Genomic DNA, 17,825 nt, shown 5'->3' on the forward strand with positions numbered 1-17,825 from the left:
ACAAAATTTATTTGTCTTGCTATATTTGGCGATCATAGTTTTCCGCCGCTATTATTAAAGTTTTTAACCAATGCTCTCAGTGTTCCAGGTGAAAGGAAAGCTGTCAACAGGCAAATGTATTTGGGAAGAATATGATTCCAAGGCTCTTCCTGTGCACACAAAGCCAGCAAGGATTTTAAACACTATCTGAATGATGCAATCACTAGTAGAGCTGGGGTGGATAATTCAGGAAATAGATATCCCCCCTCCTCAGTTTTAGACCGTGGTTTGGAATTATCTAAATAATTGTTTCATTTTGGCTATATAAGCTTAGCTTTTTATTTCCTTAGCTTTTTATTTTTGAATTTGGTTTATTATTTCAGACTAAGATCTATTTGCATTCATAAAATAGGAGACAGGCTTTAAACACTCCACATGTACACATTTGTATTCTTCTGGTGAGATCGGCATTCAACTGGAAGGTTAAATGGAGTTCAGATAATTTCTTTTTTTATTCTTTGCTCTGGCTTTTGTCTCATGTCTTTCAGCAAAACTGAATAAAGATGTCTCCCTTTTACACCTAAAGATTCAATTACTTTTCAAATGCTGGGTAAACATCTGCAGATGAACGATCTTAACAAACGTATTTTAGTTCTACACAAACTTATGTGACACTTTTGTTTTCTCTCTCCAAGAGCAGAGAATAGATTCGAGCCTGCTTTTCCATGCCAGAGCTTCCCTGCCACTAGCACCGAACTTTTGGCAGGCAGCCAGCCAGTCTCTGCAGCCCAGTGAAACCCTGACTCCATCTGCTCCAGCCGTGCGATATATTCCACTTCAGGTCAAAAGCGGGGAGCCAGCAGCATTAACATTACACTAATCTGTAAAGACATTTTCACTGGGCTGGATAGGCTAATGTTACCCGGGCTTTCAAGGCTTTGAGGGTAAGGAGCAACAGTAATTGTCAGGGGAAGATACAGGAGGCAGTGGATTCTTGCTGAGAATATTCCAAGATAGGCTAGACAGATCGTTCTAAAGAATGAGGAAAGAAAGAAATAGCCTTTTAAAAAAGACAAGTCATTTGCTATCTTGTTAAGCAGGTATTTCAAACCCAGCTTTGGGTTATATATTTAGCAACTATAAGCGCTATCATTCTTTTTCTTTCCTGTTTACTCTTGTGTTTCCAAAATTTAAACATACACATTTACACACACACACACAGAGCCTCAAACCCTAGTAAAAAATTGACGAAATCTACAGTCTCCACTAAAAAACCTAGTTGGAAATAGATTGCTTAGTATAACCTTGGCATTATAAAATGAGAACTATCCCCAAGCTCTTAAAAGCTTGTTAGATGGAAGTAAGCTTGTGGCCAATCCCTCCTGCCATCCTCTCCTCCCTCCCCACTCCACCCCTGCTACCCCTCCTTGCTTTTTTATTGTTTGTAGAAAACCCGCTCAGCTTGGGGATACACAGCTCTGCAATCAATTCCTCTTTAAACGTAACCTACCAAGGACGGTATTATAGGTCCTCTATGGAAAATGTACTGAAGGAAAATACTCTGAAAGCAGATTAATGTATACAGTGGAAATTTAATACCAGTAACAAAAAGGGTCTTTTTCATTTCCCTAGTTCTTTGGTTGGGAGGGAAAAGGTAGCTTAAGATTCATGCCTGTAGGCACATCAGAAACCATTAAGAACTACATTTTAGGAAATTGTAATGTATAAAAATTCAATTTAGACTGCTTGATTTTCTTTTAGCAGAAGAGGAAAAATGTTTGGCTGGAAATGAACTATTTGAAAATCCTCACAATTAGGAAGTATACAGCTATGTTTTTGCTATAATTTGAAGTTAAGCACAGTTGATATGAAAAATCACTCTTGTGCTAGAATAATATATTTCCCTCTACATGGAAATATGCTATCTCTATAATTTAAAAAGTAACAAAACCTACACATAATTTCAATCTTCTTTCCTTATAAGGTAAGTGAAAACCTAGGGTTATTTATTTTAAAGTTTTTACCTATCTTCTTTTTTTAAAAAACTTAAATATGAAGGCTGTTTGGAAATCAGTGAAGCCATTGTACTTTTCAATCTCAGAAAATAATAAAGGAAATTTGGCAAGCATTTTTATTGTACAGGCTTAACACTTACTGCCTCTTTATATTACTTGTCATAAAAATTTGGTCATAAAATGGACTAAACTTGCATAGAATTGAAGACCCTCTTCCCTTTTTTTTTTTAACAGTTCCCCATCTAAATGGAAAATTCACACAGGGTGCAGATTAATGAATATGCATGAGTCTTCAGGCATTGATATACATATGATTTCTCATCTACAAAGAACTGTTTGGAAGACTCGTTATCTGACCAGAAAAGCCTGTAGTAAGTTGAGATAAAGGAGACTGACTCCAATCCCCTCAGCCTTTGCAATCGCTTTATATTCTAATCACTGTGCTAAGCATCTGTCCCCGGCAGGCAGCTTGTTCAGTCTAGCAGATAACGAATGCGGCCGGTGGTGGCTGCGCTGGCCCTTCCCCACGCACGCGAGAGCCGGTGTTCCATTCCTCTGATTACACAGGCAGCGGGAAAGCGCTCTCAGAGCTGTAATTGCCTCCGTTATGAAACATCTTCACCTGTTAGCCAAAGCTAAGTTGAATCACCTCAGAAATTATTAACAGTGGCTGTTTTCAAGCCAGCTTAATTTGAGCTGATGCTGCTGTTCGCCTAACACAGACGAATAAGTGTGCAGGACGAGAGTCTAAGCGGCGATGACACCCCAGTGAATATTTGCTCGTAGGCTGCGGGGAGCTGGCTGGAACAACGACAGACAATTGTTAAAATAAGCTTAGGGGGGCTGGGACGTGGGACAGGACGGGGGCTGCTGCAGGCACCTCTGTGCTCCTGAGAACTTCCTGACTAATGGCCACGTCTGACAGCTAAATCATTTTTTCAATTAGTTTCCACAAATGTTGGCAAACACAAACTGTTTTTGGGGGGGCATGCACAATGGTGTGAGAAACACTACCCTGCTTCAAACGTGGCCAGAAATACTCTTTTTCAGAGAGCTGAATAGGCATTAAAATTTAATGGTCTGCTTTCATTTTCTCTGCAGTGTGCTTCAAGATGATTATAAATTATAGCATTCTGCTTACTTTTGACGGAATAAGTCATGTATCAGCATTTGATTTAGAAGCAATGTGTGCTTGACATATGAAACACATCTTGCAGATGTGATTTATCACGGAGCTTTTTTTGTTTCAGAAGAAAATAGCTGCACAGGAGGGTCACCATTATGACAGTGACAGCCATCCCCGTAGTGGGGATATAGCTGTGGCTTCAGAGGGTCGAATCTTAAAAGTCTGAAAAATCTGAATATATCTTTATTTTTCAAATTGAGGAATCTTTTTGTTTGTCCTTCAAAGCTTAACATTGTTCCCAAAGATCTCACTCTATTTTTTTTTTAACTTTGCTTGGAAAAGGTGAGCAAGGCATTACTAAATATGGGAATCATTTCCCGAAGTTGGATGGGGGTGTCACAGAGCAAGACATGCCCCTGTGATCCCAGGGCGACTGGGGAAGCTGCTGACTCGTAGGGTCTCCGATACAGTATGACTGGCCCAGGAGGGAGGTTAAGAGCAGATGGAGGATTTGGCATTTGTTTGTTTATATATATAGTTTTGACAAACTACAACGGATGGGACAAAGAAGATTTGTCATTTGAATGGGTGTGGGACTAGAGGGTGGTCCATAAAGGCGGTGCCCGATTCTGCTGTCAGCTGGCATATTTCTCTGCCTCTGAGCTGTATCTGTTGGTGACGTGAGCTGCAACACAGCCAACCCATTCATTTCAGCATCTCTTTACCAACAGCTCTGCTGGCTGTAGCCAAAATAACTGTGAGGGGGACCCATACTGACATTAAATGGTTTAACCGAAGAATCAGCTGGGCCATGTTTTATTTATTACATCAGACTAATAACTATAACAGAGCTGCAGAAATCCTACGTATTATTTCAAAATCATACTTCATGATACTGGGCATAACTTGGAAATACATTTCCCTTCTTTGGCTGCTACTCCATCCTTATAAAACCAAACTTAGGTGTCATCTCACCTCCTCTGTGTAGCTTTATCAGCAATTCCAGTTAGTTACTAAGGCCCTTTTCTGTTTGCACAGGCTGCCCCAGTACTTGTGACATTGTACTGTAATTCTCAGTGTCTTTCTTCCCTCCCTGCCCCCCATTATTCTCGAAGGTCTAATTCTTAATTGTCTTCTTCCCCTCAATCCGTGGTATACAGACTGGCATGAAATAGGTCCTTAATAATGGGAGAATTGATGTTGAATGAATGAACGTATAAATGAACAATTATTTCCGGCCAAAGGAAAAAGTAATAGTGTATAGCAGGGCTGGTAGTAGTCCCTCATATCTGTTTCTCCTTTTCATATGGAAAAATAAATCTCAGTTTTTAGCTGAGCACATGGCTTCCTGGAATAATGACTTTATTTCCCAGCCTGGCCTGCAGCTAGGTATGACTACATATTATTTCAAAATCATACTTCGTGGTACAGGGCATAACTTATACTTTGCAACCACAGAAATTAAAGTAAGTGCCAGGCCCTTTTGAGAACAGAACCCTGCGTGATGGAGCTGATCTTGCTTACATTTGGCCAATGGCATGTAGGTGGAATCTACCTCTGGTCAATGGGATGTAGGTGGAAATGGTATGGTAACTCAGGCAGTCTTCTTGATCATGACTGGAAAGAGACTGTAATGGCTGGAGCTCTAGCAGTCATTTTGTACTCCAGGATACTCTTGGGACTGAAAACTCTCTATAGCAGAACAAGAGAGAAGGAATTGGGGGCTCTGATACCATAGAAAACACACCAGCCCTGGCCTGATTACTTCCGGATTTCTTGAATGTGAGAAGGGAAAAACAAAAGCAAAGCAAAAACCCAACCTCATACAATGTGTGAATTGAAATCCTTACTATGGTTTACCAGTAGGATCAGTTACATAATTTGAAGGGTTTGGTGCAAAATGAAAATAAGGAGTCCTTTGTTCAAAAGTTATTAAAAATTCCAGGTCAGCAACCACAGAAATTAAGGCAAATACAAAGCCTTTTTGAGCACAGAACCCTCTGTGATGGAGCTGACCTTGCTTACAAGGCTTGATACTATCTGACTCCTACCAAAACTTCTTCAGGTTCACTTTGCACCAATCCTGTCATCGCTTATCCAACTTTAGTCACAGTGGCCTTCTTTCTGTTTCCGGGACATACTGAATTCTTTCCTGCCTTAGGACATTTGCACCTGGCTTTTCTGAGCTAGGGACACTCTGTGACAGGTACTTGTAGTACTCACAATTCTTGTGCTGTCTTCCTCTCCTTCTTCTTTATGAAACAGTGAGTCAATATTACGTCTTTAGCAGTTCCTCACCCCATACTACAGTGCCTTCTTGTTTCTTCTGTAGCACACCTATGCTGATTTCTTATTATATTGCTTCCTTTTTAAACTCACCTGACTAGAATGTAAGACTCCTAAGGGCAGGTGCTTTTTGTGTTTTATTCACTGATGTATCATTCATACAGCACATGGCTTAATTAGGACATACATAGTAGGTGATCACTGAATATTCGGTGTATGGTAAATAAAGACAACTTCAAGCATGTGGGCATTTGACCTGGATCATTTGGGTTCAAAGGTAGATTTCTTGACATTTTTTAAACATTTTGCCAACTTTACGAATTTATCCTATTATTATTTGATTCTCTATATTTGGTTATGTGGAAGTGGCCATGCAAAGGTAATGGTTATTTCTATAAATATTTCCCAAACTTGTCAGATGTGTGAAAAAGAAGGGATTTCCTCTCTGCTGGACATCGATATTGCAGTTCACACACACACACACACACACACACACACACACACACACACACACATACTCTCTCTCTCTCTCTCTCTGAGAGAATCATAACTACTGACCCACTTCTCCTACAGCTTACTGTCCGCATCAACATGACTACATTTAGTGTTCCTTATCTTTATTAGCATCACTTTACTATTCTAAGAGAGTCTTGCCCAGACAAATAATTTGATTCTTCATTACCAGAACTTCCTGAAATACGCATCAACCCTTCAATAGAAAGCATCAACGAGAGTTTTCCCCCCAGATTCTTTGACTCCTTTGCCTCACTTCTGTTCCACCAATCCTAGACTGCTGTACCATGATCCTTACCCAATCCCAATCAAGTTCCCGTGTTGGAAGAACCACCTTGCAACACCGCCAATTCTCAGTAAGTTCCGACTTTGCCTTCCCTCTCCAAGGGCTACTACCAAAGGGCAGGTGGTATGCTTCATTGCTGTGGGAGCAATAAACTCAGCGTTAGTATCTCAGCAGGTTGTGTCGCTGATATCTGGGGAGCCAATGTCCAACAAATTTAATGCAGTTTTTTTTTTAACAAAAAATGTATGGGCTTATAAGCTTGATTATTCAGAATGGTCAGTTGCAATCTATTAAGAGTAAAAAAAAAAAAAATAGCACACTCTATCTCTCAAAAGAAGTGCTTTTCCTTACAGGCATATCTAGGTCCAAGGTTTACATAAATGATAACCAGAGAGTACACAAAACATATTTCTATGCCAGCATTGTCTAACGTAGCAGGCACTAGACATATGTGGCTACTGAGCACCTGCTATGAACTATTCCAAATTGAGATGTGCTGCAAGCATAGGACATAGCCCCGATTCAATGACTTAGTATGGGAAAAGAACGTAAAATATATAATTACTGCTTTTTATATTGATTATATGTTGAAACGGAATATTTTGGTTAGAATATAATATCTTATATACAATGTAATTTTTTGATGTAATATATACAATACGCATGGAGTAAACATATTATATATAACATATTATTCAAATTAATTTTATTCATTTCTTTGTACTTTAAAAGTATGACCTTTAAAATTTTTAAGTGATGTACGTGGCTTGCGTTATATTTGTATTGAACAATATCCGTCTCTCTAGTTAAAAAAGACAAAAAGAAAAACAAAACCCAAAACCCGTGGCAAGCTGCATCGTCAATAGAGAGGCCATGATATGCATATTTTTCTCTTGTAATGTCTTACTTCTTTAACCTTATTTATTTAAAGATCCTCACTAACATAACCATAGACAATATTTTCAACATGTAAAATATCCTTGGTAAGTGGGGGCTTTTAGTCTACTTGAAAGCATTAAAAGATATTACTCTTAAAAGTTAAGATGCATTTATAAGTCGTTTTGCTCACGAATTAACTTTTAGAGAAATTTCTTCCACAGTTGGCTTAGCAAGAGACATTTCAATGCACAGAGAACGGCAAGGAGGCCCAAGTGTTATTCTGAGTCTGTGGTAGACGGCTAGGCAGGTCTGAGACTGCAGAGTGTGATTCAATTGTAGTGAGAGCAGATGTAGTGTGTAATTTTGCTCTACAACTGGCTGTTTCTTCCTGGAGAATGATGACTGGCTGAGGCCTGTATTGACACTGCAGAGGAAATACGCATGTCCCCCTTCTGTTGTATTGCTTGCTTAGAAATACTCGAAACCCGCTGTGTTAGAGTATTGGAGTTAGTGTACCATTTCTTCTTGAAAGACACTTTGGACGAGACTAAGACAGAGATGAGACAATCTGAACGGCATTGACTGAAGCTAAAAAGAGGAACTAGGCAAGGGCTGGCACACAGTTTCCTGACCCAAGGTGAAAGAAGAGACAGAGGCTTATTAGGACAAGAAAGGAATAAATAAAATGTCCGAGTGCCCGGGGAGGAGGCAATTTTATTCTTTACCACTGAAAACGAGAAAACTTTGCTTTATTGCCACTCACTCCTCTGCAGTGTAAGACCCAAGAGTAAGTCCAGGTACCTTCCAAGACAGGCGGCTGAGATGCTTGGTTTTCCCTGCGCTGTGTGAGTTGTGTCTTCCTTAGAAGTCCCTTGCCCTCTGAAGTTGTCCACGTTTGACAAGTTTGATGGAAGTTTCTGATGTTTAAGTTCTCATATGTTGACAATGTGATGTTAACCAGCAGCAATTCCAAAAACACGTCTGTGTAAGTTTCTCCCATGAAACATTTCCCTCGTGTTTTAAGCAGGTAAATAGAAAATGTGTGAGGACGTGATGTAGTAGCTCTGAACTTTGACCGTATAACTGTGCGGTTTTGGCAGCATAGTAATTGTTGATGAAACTTCCTTGGTATTGTCTTTTTGGCATAAGGAATCAAGAAAAGAATGCTTTACTATTTTGTAAGAAAAATAATTTTCCTGATGCTTTTCAAAGAGGAAGAAACTTTGGGAATCATTCAGAAAATCTTGTTCTTTTGAGTTTTCTTGGTGACTTAAACATTTGGCACAGAAAGCTGGGAAGAAAATGAAACAGAAGTAGAATCTGGAATAATGATTACTTAAATACCACGACATGAATCTCTGGGGTTGGCCTGTGTCATAAAAGATGAATAGTTCTTCCTTCCTAATTCTGTTGGTTTTGCTGAAAAGATCAGTTGTATATAGTTGTATATAGTCACCATGGACCTGAGCTTCTGATATGCATCTCTCTCTCTCCAGAGATCCGGTTTATGGGGCATGAAAATTGTGTGCAAAGCAGAGGAGGTGCTTGGTTTTATTTCAAAGGAGACAAATACCAAGTGATGGCAGAATCCAAACATTGAAACATAAATTAAAAATTATCACTGTAAGTGATGAGTGGACTTTATAAATTCTTGTTCATTACTGCTTGCTTAATCCCTAGTCTAGATTACTATTTTTGTGCTTTCTTTAGAAAAATAAAAAATGCACTTCCATATGTGCTACATTTATATTTTATCTCTCTGTCCTATTGCTATCTGGGGATCTTGACTTTTTTGAGATTTCAGGGGAGAGAGGACTCAGTTGGTGGTGCAGGGAAAAATGCCATTCAAACTCTGAATATAAATCAATCCCATATATTACCATGATTAATACCATGTATTAATCCCAAATTAATACCATGTATTAATTTGTAGTTTGTTTGTTTGTTTGTTTGTTTTGAGACAGAGTCTTGCTCTGTCGCTCGAGCTAGAGTGCCGTGGCGTCAGCCTACCTCACAGTGACCTCAAACTCCTGGGCTTGGGCAATCCTCCTGCCTCAGCCTCCCGAGTAGTTGGGACTACAGGTATGTGCCGCCACGCCCGGCTGATTTTTTTCTATTTTTAGTGGAGACGGGGTCTCATTCTTGCTCAGGCTGGTCTTGAACTCCTGGGCTCAAGCAATCTTCCTGCCCACACTTCCCAGAGTGCTAGGATTACAGGTGTAATCCTAGCCGGCTATTAATTCGTTTTAATCAGTGAACTCACTCTAGGCTTTATCTGTAAGGAATAATTTAATTGCAAGTAATAGAAAACTTGACCAAAATGGGTGTAAGTACAAAAGGAATTTATTGGTTTTAGTAACTGAAAAGCTCTGTTTGTCTCAGCAGGTGAAGTTTGATATAGCAGCTCAAAAGTTTTCACAAAAGATCTTCCACAGTCCCTCGGGATCACAGAATTGCTGCTTAGTTTGAGGACCACATCCTCACACCCCATTTTCTAGGAGGGGGGATGCATCTTAGGACGGTTCCCCAGGGAAATGAGTATTTGTCCCAGTGTTTTGAGCTGAGTTGTGTTCCCCCCAAATTCTTGTCGAAGTCCCATCTCCCAGTACCTCAGAATGTGACTGCATTTGGAGACAGGGTCCTCAAAAGGTAATTAAGTTAAAATGAAGTCATTAGAGAGGTCCCTAATCCAATATGGTTGGTGTTCTTTTAAGAAGAGGATTGTAAGACACAGAACCGCACGGAGGGAAGAGCACGTGACGATACAGAGGAGCCGGTCGCCAACAGGCAAGGAGAGAGGGCTCAAAGAAACCCCAACCCTGCCAGCACCTTGATCTAGGACTTTAGCCTCCAGAACTGCGAGAAAATGAATTTTTGTTGTTTAAGCCACCCAGTCTGTGGTACTTTGTTATGGCAGCCTAACAAATGAATACACCCGCAGCTGGGCTGGCTTAGGTCCTGCCGCCCCTGCACTCTGTGACCAGCAACACTGAATAGCTGAATAACTGCTGTGAGTCACTCCGGGCTTGTCCCTGAATCTGGGGACGAGACGAGGTTCATCCCCACCTAAATGACAGGCTGAGACTCAGGGCGGGGGTTCTCTCAAAGCAAGTCTGTGGGAATACATGCACCCTGCAAGTATCCACAACATATAAACACACCAAGAATGCAACTCCCAGTGTGATATTCTGTTGAAAGTCCACGTAAATATAATAACTGTTATCGAGAATTCTCCCAGGGTCAGTAGAGGTCTCTGTGTGGTTCATCGGTTAGCTCCCCTGAGTAGAATTTCTGCTCTTAAAACTGGGAAGTATTTTCAAGTACAACCTGTCCTCCAATATAAGTCTTCCTTTAATTGTATTTTACTTTAATCTGGGTGCTTTGGGCCTTCCTTGAATGGCCTGTATAGCTGAGGACCAACAATAAAACAAGACTCCGCAATTTAGGATTTTACTGAAGGGTTGTATGAGGAAGCAGAGAGTATACATTGCCCACCATATAGCAAACAATTTAATAAAACTCCTTATTGAGGATAAGCTAGGTGTCTGCTCCTTTCTGACCTCCTTGTGCCCTTTGCCAGTGTACTTCTGCTTTGGGACCCTGCCCTCCCTAATCCTGTTTAGAGGCTCTTCCCCAGGTGTCTACACAGTGAGCTCCCTCCTTCCTTCAGGCTCCTGTTCAAATGCTGCAGCACTCTGCCTCTCTCTTCCCTACTAGATTTTTCTCCATGATGCTTATCGCATCTGACACCCTATATATCTACTTGATTATAGGTTTATTATCTGCCTCCCTCTACCCTCTATAAGGGTGGGAATTTTGTGTCTGATTTCCTGTTGTATCCTTTATTATTTAAAATGGTGCCTGGAAAATAGAAGTCACACGATAAGTTTTTGTTGAGTGAACGCCTTTCTTTTTCCATTAAAATTTCTTTTCAGCAGCCAGTCAGTCACTAAGAGCCCTTCTATTGACCCCCTCAGTGTTAAAAAATACATACATATATGTGTGCATACATATATGTGTGTATAAACAGACATGTATGTGTGCATATAGGTACATGTTCATACACAGACACATACATTTTTCTGTGACACTATTAAAGCCATCTCTTAGGTCTGTCCTGACTCCTTGTTTCACTTCCTGTTGGCAGGGAGCAAAGCCACATGATCTTTCCAGGACTACTCCAAATGGGTCACGTGAGACCCAGTGAAGCTCCAGCTCCCTGTGTGAATGCCATATACATAGGAATCCAATGTTCTCCTCATGTCTTCTTCAGTTACTGATCAAAGAGAAGTCATAGCAATCACATTACCATATCGAGGTGTTTTTTTTCCCAGCAGAATGTTTGTCATACTGAGATTTCTTTTACTCTTTGGATGCATTTGCTTTTCTGAACTGTTCAAAAAGATGTAGTACATTTTCCCTTGTTGTTTGTAGGACCCAGTTTTTCTTCACACAGCCTGTGTGTCTCACACAATCTGACCCCTGTCTGTCTCATCTCTTCTACCTCCTGCTACTTTCCCCTCCGTGTTCTTTTTTTTTTTTTTTTTTGCCATCCCTACTGGCTTCTTTCTTTTCAAATGTACTGTGCACCTTCCACTTTCTCAGAGTAGGTCAGAGAATTTGAAGGTGAACATTTATTTTTGCATTTGTGCTTAAAGTCCAAATTCTTGAGCTGTCTTACACAGTATCAATGTTCCTCTACCTCTAAGATGTGACAAGGGATTGATGCAGAATTAACTTCATGAAAATCATCTGGGGTTCATGAGATAGAAGAAGAAGAAGCAAAGACCATGAATTTTGTGATACTCTTTTGGTCCTCAGGCCAGTATATATCCTGTTTGAGTGTGGGAGCCAGAGAATTTTAATAAGCCTGAGGAATGTATAGCATGGCTTTCCTAATTGAGTTTTTTCGATAACTGGACAGTCTTGATTCTACCTGTTATTATATCACCATAAATGTCCACTGCCATATAAAAATAAAGCCAGCATTAGAATCACTAGTATCAACAAGGATCCCGTTTCACATTTCTTGGATTTCAAAGGCGGCTCAGCACTTTTGCCATTATCAACTTATTTGGTAGCTCAGACTGCAGCTGTGCCTCTTGTGCTAGCTGTGGGACCATGGGCATTAGCAGAAGAGACTCCGTCAAGCACACAGGCCTTCTTCTGTGCAGCTCACGCTGGCTAGAACACTCACCCTCTCCTGTTAACCCTTCTGCTCGCTTCTGAACTCCATGAAGACTATGATGTCTTATTTGCAACTCTTGTCTCCAGTGGCTAACATAACACCTTATACATTGTAGGCACGTAATAATTATTCCTTAAATTAATGAATGAATCTTATATAGAACTAAATTTATTTAATGAATGAAATTGATAACAGGGAAAAATTTGATATATGGCTTCATAAGGTTTATGTCCGTATAAGGCCTCTTTAACCACTGAAGTTAGATATCTTGACAGAAGTCAGAGAAGATATGTCAATGTTTCCACTTGGGGTAAACCACTGTTATAATAATATTAATAACATTGGAAATGGTAAAAAGCTAAAACAATAGCTATTTATTTAGCATGTATCATTTGCTGGCACTTTAATCAAAATTTTCCTGCTTTTTATAGGCCAGGTATTATATCTAGGGATTATTATATCTGATTTTCCTGCGAGGACATTAAGGCTCATTAAGGTTAAGGACCTTTACCAAGTTCGCATGGCTGAATAGGTGACTAAATTGGGGTTTAAGAAAACTGTATTCTTCCTAGTTTACAGGCAACAGCTATTTTGATATTTCCAACAGGCTGAGATAATTGATTTGTCCCTCCCACTGTCTGTGCTGGGATCCATAAAACCCTGGCGAGCAGCTCACATGATAAAACAGATGGCCCCGTGACCCGAAATCTCAGAAGGGCAGATGTGGCCAGCACAGAGGATGCTTTGGGCTGTAGTGGCAAGCGAAGAGAGAAAGACCCGAGAGAAGCCAGGATGTTTGTGGGAGCAGCTCCTCTCACCAAGAACACCGATTTGAGCTTGACCTGGGCTAGAGAGGATAATGAGTGAGCCTTCTACTGATATGTCAGACGACATACTGGCTTTCCAAGTTAATGAACCAATTTCTTTAATTTTCTCCCTTGATTTGTTGTTTTTTTCCTTTTTCTTTCTTTTTTTTTTTTTTTTTTTTTAACTCGACAAGGTTTTATTTCTGATTTCATTTGTAGTGGCTCTGAGACCAACTGTTCAAAGAACTCTGTAGGAAAAAAAGGAAAACCTGTGCTTTGGTTTAGGTACTTGGAACCTGGGTTGTGTAAGATTAAGTTTTTACCAGCTTGGCTAGACAGCCTTCTGCCTGTCTTTCCCCACCAAAAAAAATTAAATATGACCCAAAAGCAGGATCAAAACCTAAGAGTAAGGATCAGTCTTCACTTCTGATAAACAAAACAAATAGGCTATAGTGAATTAAGAGGTTAGGAGTAGTGGAGACCTGGCGGTGCCCAGGAAACAAACTGAGACAGGTTAAGGCAACTGGGCCTGGTGACTCAACTGGACCAACTTAGGCTTTGAAGTTCTCATACTCATTCATTCATTCATTCATTTATGTTGCATATATAGTGGAGGAAGTAAAAATGAGCACTCAAGAAGTAGAGACAGGGAGTGTAGATGACTATAGGTTTAGGGGTAAAAGAGAAAAATAGAGTAGTAGCTGGTGGGGGACATAGGATAACGGGGAGGGTTTTAAGTTCGTTTGTTTGTAGGTAGTCTGAGGACCATAAACAAGTGGAGAGACTGAGGATTCAGGAGCGACTAATGAAATAATGCTTAGAGTGTGTGTTAGGATAGAGAGAGGAAATGCTGTCATCTGTTTAACTCTTTTGGGAGCTTCTCTTCCAGAAGACCCAAGGCGTGTTGCTTGTTAAATCACCTAAAATACTAATTAGTCTCAGAAATAGTCATGGATTGTTTATAGAATATTTGTCATGGAATGGGAAGATTATAAATCATTTGCTCTTTCAATAAGTTTACTTTGGGTTAAGATTTTGAGGTACAAAGCTGAATAAAACCCTGTCTTTATCCTCAATTTACTAACATAGTAGGGGTGACAAGTATATAAATAGATCTTCACAAATGTCTTTAATGCAGTGATCAAGCATGCATTGAGTATTATACATACCCTAAGGAGGGAATGTCATTGAGTGGTGGCATGTGAATGAATGAATGAATGAATGAACAAATATGGGTGGAGCCACCAGGCCCAGTTGCCCTGACCTGTAAGTATTTTAGTACACATATTAATATCAGAAAAGGAGTCTTGGAAGCAGTGATGCCTGATGTGAGCATATTTTAAAATTTTATAGCATACTTTAAAAATTAACACGTATATAATACATTTATTATAGAAAATATCTTAAAAAGAAATTAAAATGAGTACCTTTTATCTGCAATATAGCATCGCCAAAAGAAAGACCCTTGGACTTAAGCCAAACTTTGATTCTTGGGCGTGTGTTTGACTTTGACTCTGGGCAAGTTTTATCACATCTCTGGGTATCAGTTTCCTCAAGTGAAAAATGAAGAGGTTGGCTTCCAAGGCCGCGTCTGGCCATGAGAGTCTCCGAGTCTTTGAATCTAAGTACAAATTAATATAGCGCTGAGAGCATAAGTGATTTCTAATTGCTAAAGTGAGACAATCTAAAATAAGACCATTTGGGTCTCTGTAATTAGCTCTGACACACGTCCCCCTCTATGACAAAGGTCAGTCATTTCAATTTCCTGTCTTGCTTGCTCCATCCCCAAAACAGGGATAACATTTATGATACCTGCCTTTTTTCATGAGTCTTTTGTTCAAATTAATAAGAACCTTATTTCTCTGAAGGAAATAACTCACATGTTGGAGGTATATGACTTCTTATAGGCCATTAGGACACCATTTGCTTAATTTGATTCCAAAGTGACAGCCATGTACCCCATTTTCTCTGGTAAACTCATGGCTTCAGCTTGAAAAACAGGAAAGCTATTTAGAAGAAAGGATATGGAGGATATTATAGAGTCTCCTTAAGATATGCTGATCATTTTTTTTTCCAGGTGGTTTTCTCTTTAAAATGTTATCTTGCTGTTACTTAAACAGGGATTTAATTTCCTTTCATGTGTCATCTACAAGATTAGAGATATATCACAAGCTTAGAAAATTGTGGGATTTTACAAAAGTTAAATTCGAATGTGTAGACTTGTCTAAGAATCTAGGGTGCTACTTTCCGCCCTCAGGGTCTTTGCTTTAGGAGATATACAACAGGACTCAAAAACTTTTGTTAGCAACCTGCTCTTTACTAGCAAAAAGTCAGAAATTGGACCCTGTTAATTTAGTTATGCCACTTGGAGTTGTGATATTTGCTGAATGGGTTTAAGTCAAAGGGCATTAATTTATTGCAAGCTGCCTGCAAGGCCTTGTGTTAGGGGATGTGAAAATGCTCTGAAAAGGTCCACAATTTAGCAGGATAGAAACCTGATAAGTGTCTTGATAGTGGTACAAAGAGCTGTGGGAATTTACAGCAGAGGCAGAAATAATGGAGAAATAGAAGCCTTTTAGCGGGCCTTCACTCAGCCAAAATAAAACATTCCCATTAGAGTATGAAGACAGAAAAAGCCTCTTGGATTTTTCTTCCACTGATTAAAAGAAGGAGACCTTAACTGCTGACAGGGGGATTTGCCTATATCCAACTCCCCAAATCGTGTCAAAGAGACATATTGTGTTATTACTGGAATTGCTGACACACCGACACATCACCGCTCTCTTCCTTTCAATGGTTAACCTCTCCAAGTTAACTTGTGCAGTTCAGGATTGCAGGGCCTAGAGGAGAAATAAAATCTCCAGGCACTTTCAGATTAGGCTGTAGAGACTTGCATGGAAAATAGCAATTTCCTGTTCCTTTTTCCCTTCTTGAATATCCCAGCCTTTTGAAGAACTAAAGGCTGGTAGGAAAATGGGTGGTGAATTGAAGAATCAAAGTTTTAAGTCTTAGGAGATTTTTTTGGATGATTTCTGTTTGTGTTTTATGCTTTTTCAGAAACCATCATATAAAGCAAATAAAATGTTTTAAAAAATGAGTAATAAAAATAGTTTAAAAATTGTTGAGAAGTAGAGATAGTGCTCTATATGTAAGATAATGTTACATTATTTTCTAAGGCTGTTCTACATGTTTGCAAGCCCAATTGTACAATATAAGATTCCTGTTCTATGTTCTTGTCAACATTAGATAATACCTGACTTTTAAATTTTTGTTAATCTGGTGTGTGTAAATCATTTCTTGGTATAGATTTAATTTGTATTTTTTTAAAAATGAAATTGAGCGTGTTTATATGTTTAGTTTTCTTTCCTATTAAGTGCCTATTTATTATTTCCTCTCCTAAGTGTTTTCTTTTTTTTTTAATTGGGTTGTTTGTTTTCTTTCTTATTGATGAGTAGGAGTTCTTTCCATATTCTTGATTCTAATTATTTTTGTGTTAGATGTATTGCTAACTTTCTTCTCTAAATTTGTGGTTTGTCTTTTCACTTTAAGATATCCTTTGGTAAACTAGAATGTTTAATTTTATTGAAATTAAATTCATCAATCTTGTTCTGTGTATATTGGGTTTAAAAAACCTTCTTTATTTGAAGATCATAAAGATATTCTATATTGTCTTCTAACATTTTTATAGTTTTACTTTTTGCATGTAAGTCTTTAATACCTTTTGAAATTATTATATAGTAAAAACAGGGTCCAATTTTGTAGTTTCCCATAATGATAAAATCATTTATTTCAGCACCGTATATTGAAAGTCAATAATTTATTTCTTCACTGATCTGCCATGACAGTTGTGAAGTAAGTCAAGGTTGTATATAAATGTGGGTTTTGTTGAAATCAGCCTCCCTGGATATCACTAGAAGAAAAGACTGAGCTGAGTTTATTGCACACTCTAGTAAGGGAGAACACCACCTCACAAAGCTTTGGCAGTGTCTTACAGTGGGGAAGGTAAGGTTGAAATTCACTGAGAATTGGAAGTATGGTTTAAGGCTGGTCTTTCACTGTGGGGACTTGCTGAGTATTGGGTAAAGCTCATGATACTTGAGGGTTGGTGGAAAAATGAAAGGGAGGATTCTGAGGCAGGAGATTCAAAGAATCTTAGAGTGTAAACTGTTGACATTTTCCATCAAAGAGTTGTTGGATCTTTTGGGAAGTTTCTATAATAAACAATCAAACCATTTGCTTCAACAGGACTGTCCTGGAAAAGTAAAGAAATGCTATGAAGATAGCAGAAGAGCAGAGTCATGTTAATATTGGCAACAAGGCATGGTTTCAGTTCTCAGTGTCCAGGCTGAGTATGGAGGTACTCCATATTTCTGAACTGTCTGTTCTGTTCCATTGGCTATTTTTCTCTTCTTGCTCCAATACCATCCTGTCTTAATGGATGCTCTTTCTTAATGAAACAGCATTCTATTAAGTCAGAATATCTGGTAAGATAGGGGCCTCCCATCATGTTTTTCTTGGTGAGTTTCTTGGCTATTCTTGTCTCTGTCCATATCAATTTAGAATCATCTTCCCAAGTTCCTTACACATACACATATGTACATACCCAAAACTTGTACTTTCCTGAATTTGGTTACAGTTGTAGTGAGCTATCAATAAATTGTAGCAGAACTGATTTCTTTACAATATGTACTCTTCTAACCAATGAACATGGTATATCTCTCCATTTATATAGGTTTTCTTTAATTTC

Source organism: Propithecus coquereli, unplaced genomic scaffold (assembly GCF_000956105.1).
Source record: "Propithecus coquereli isolate 6110/MARCELLA unplaced genomic scaffold, Pcoq_1.0 Scaffold88, whole genome shotgun sequence".
NCBI classification, from domain to species: Eukaryota; Metazoa; Chordata; class Mammalia; order Primates; family Indriidae; genus Propithecus; species Propithecus coquereli.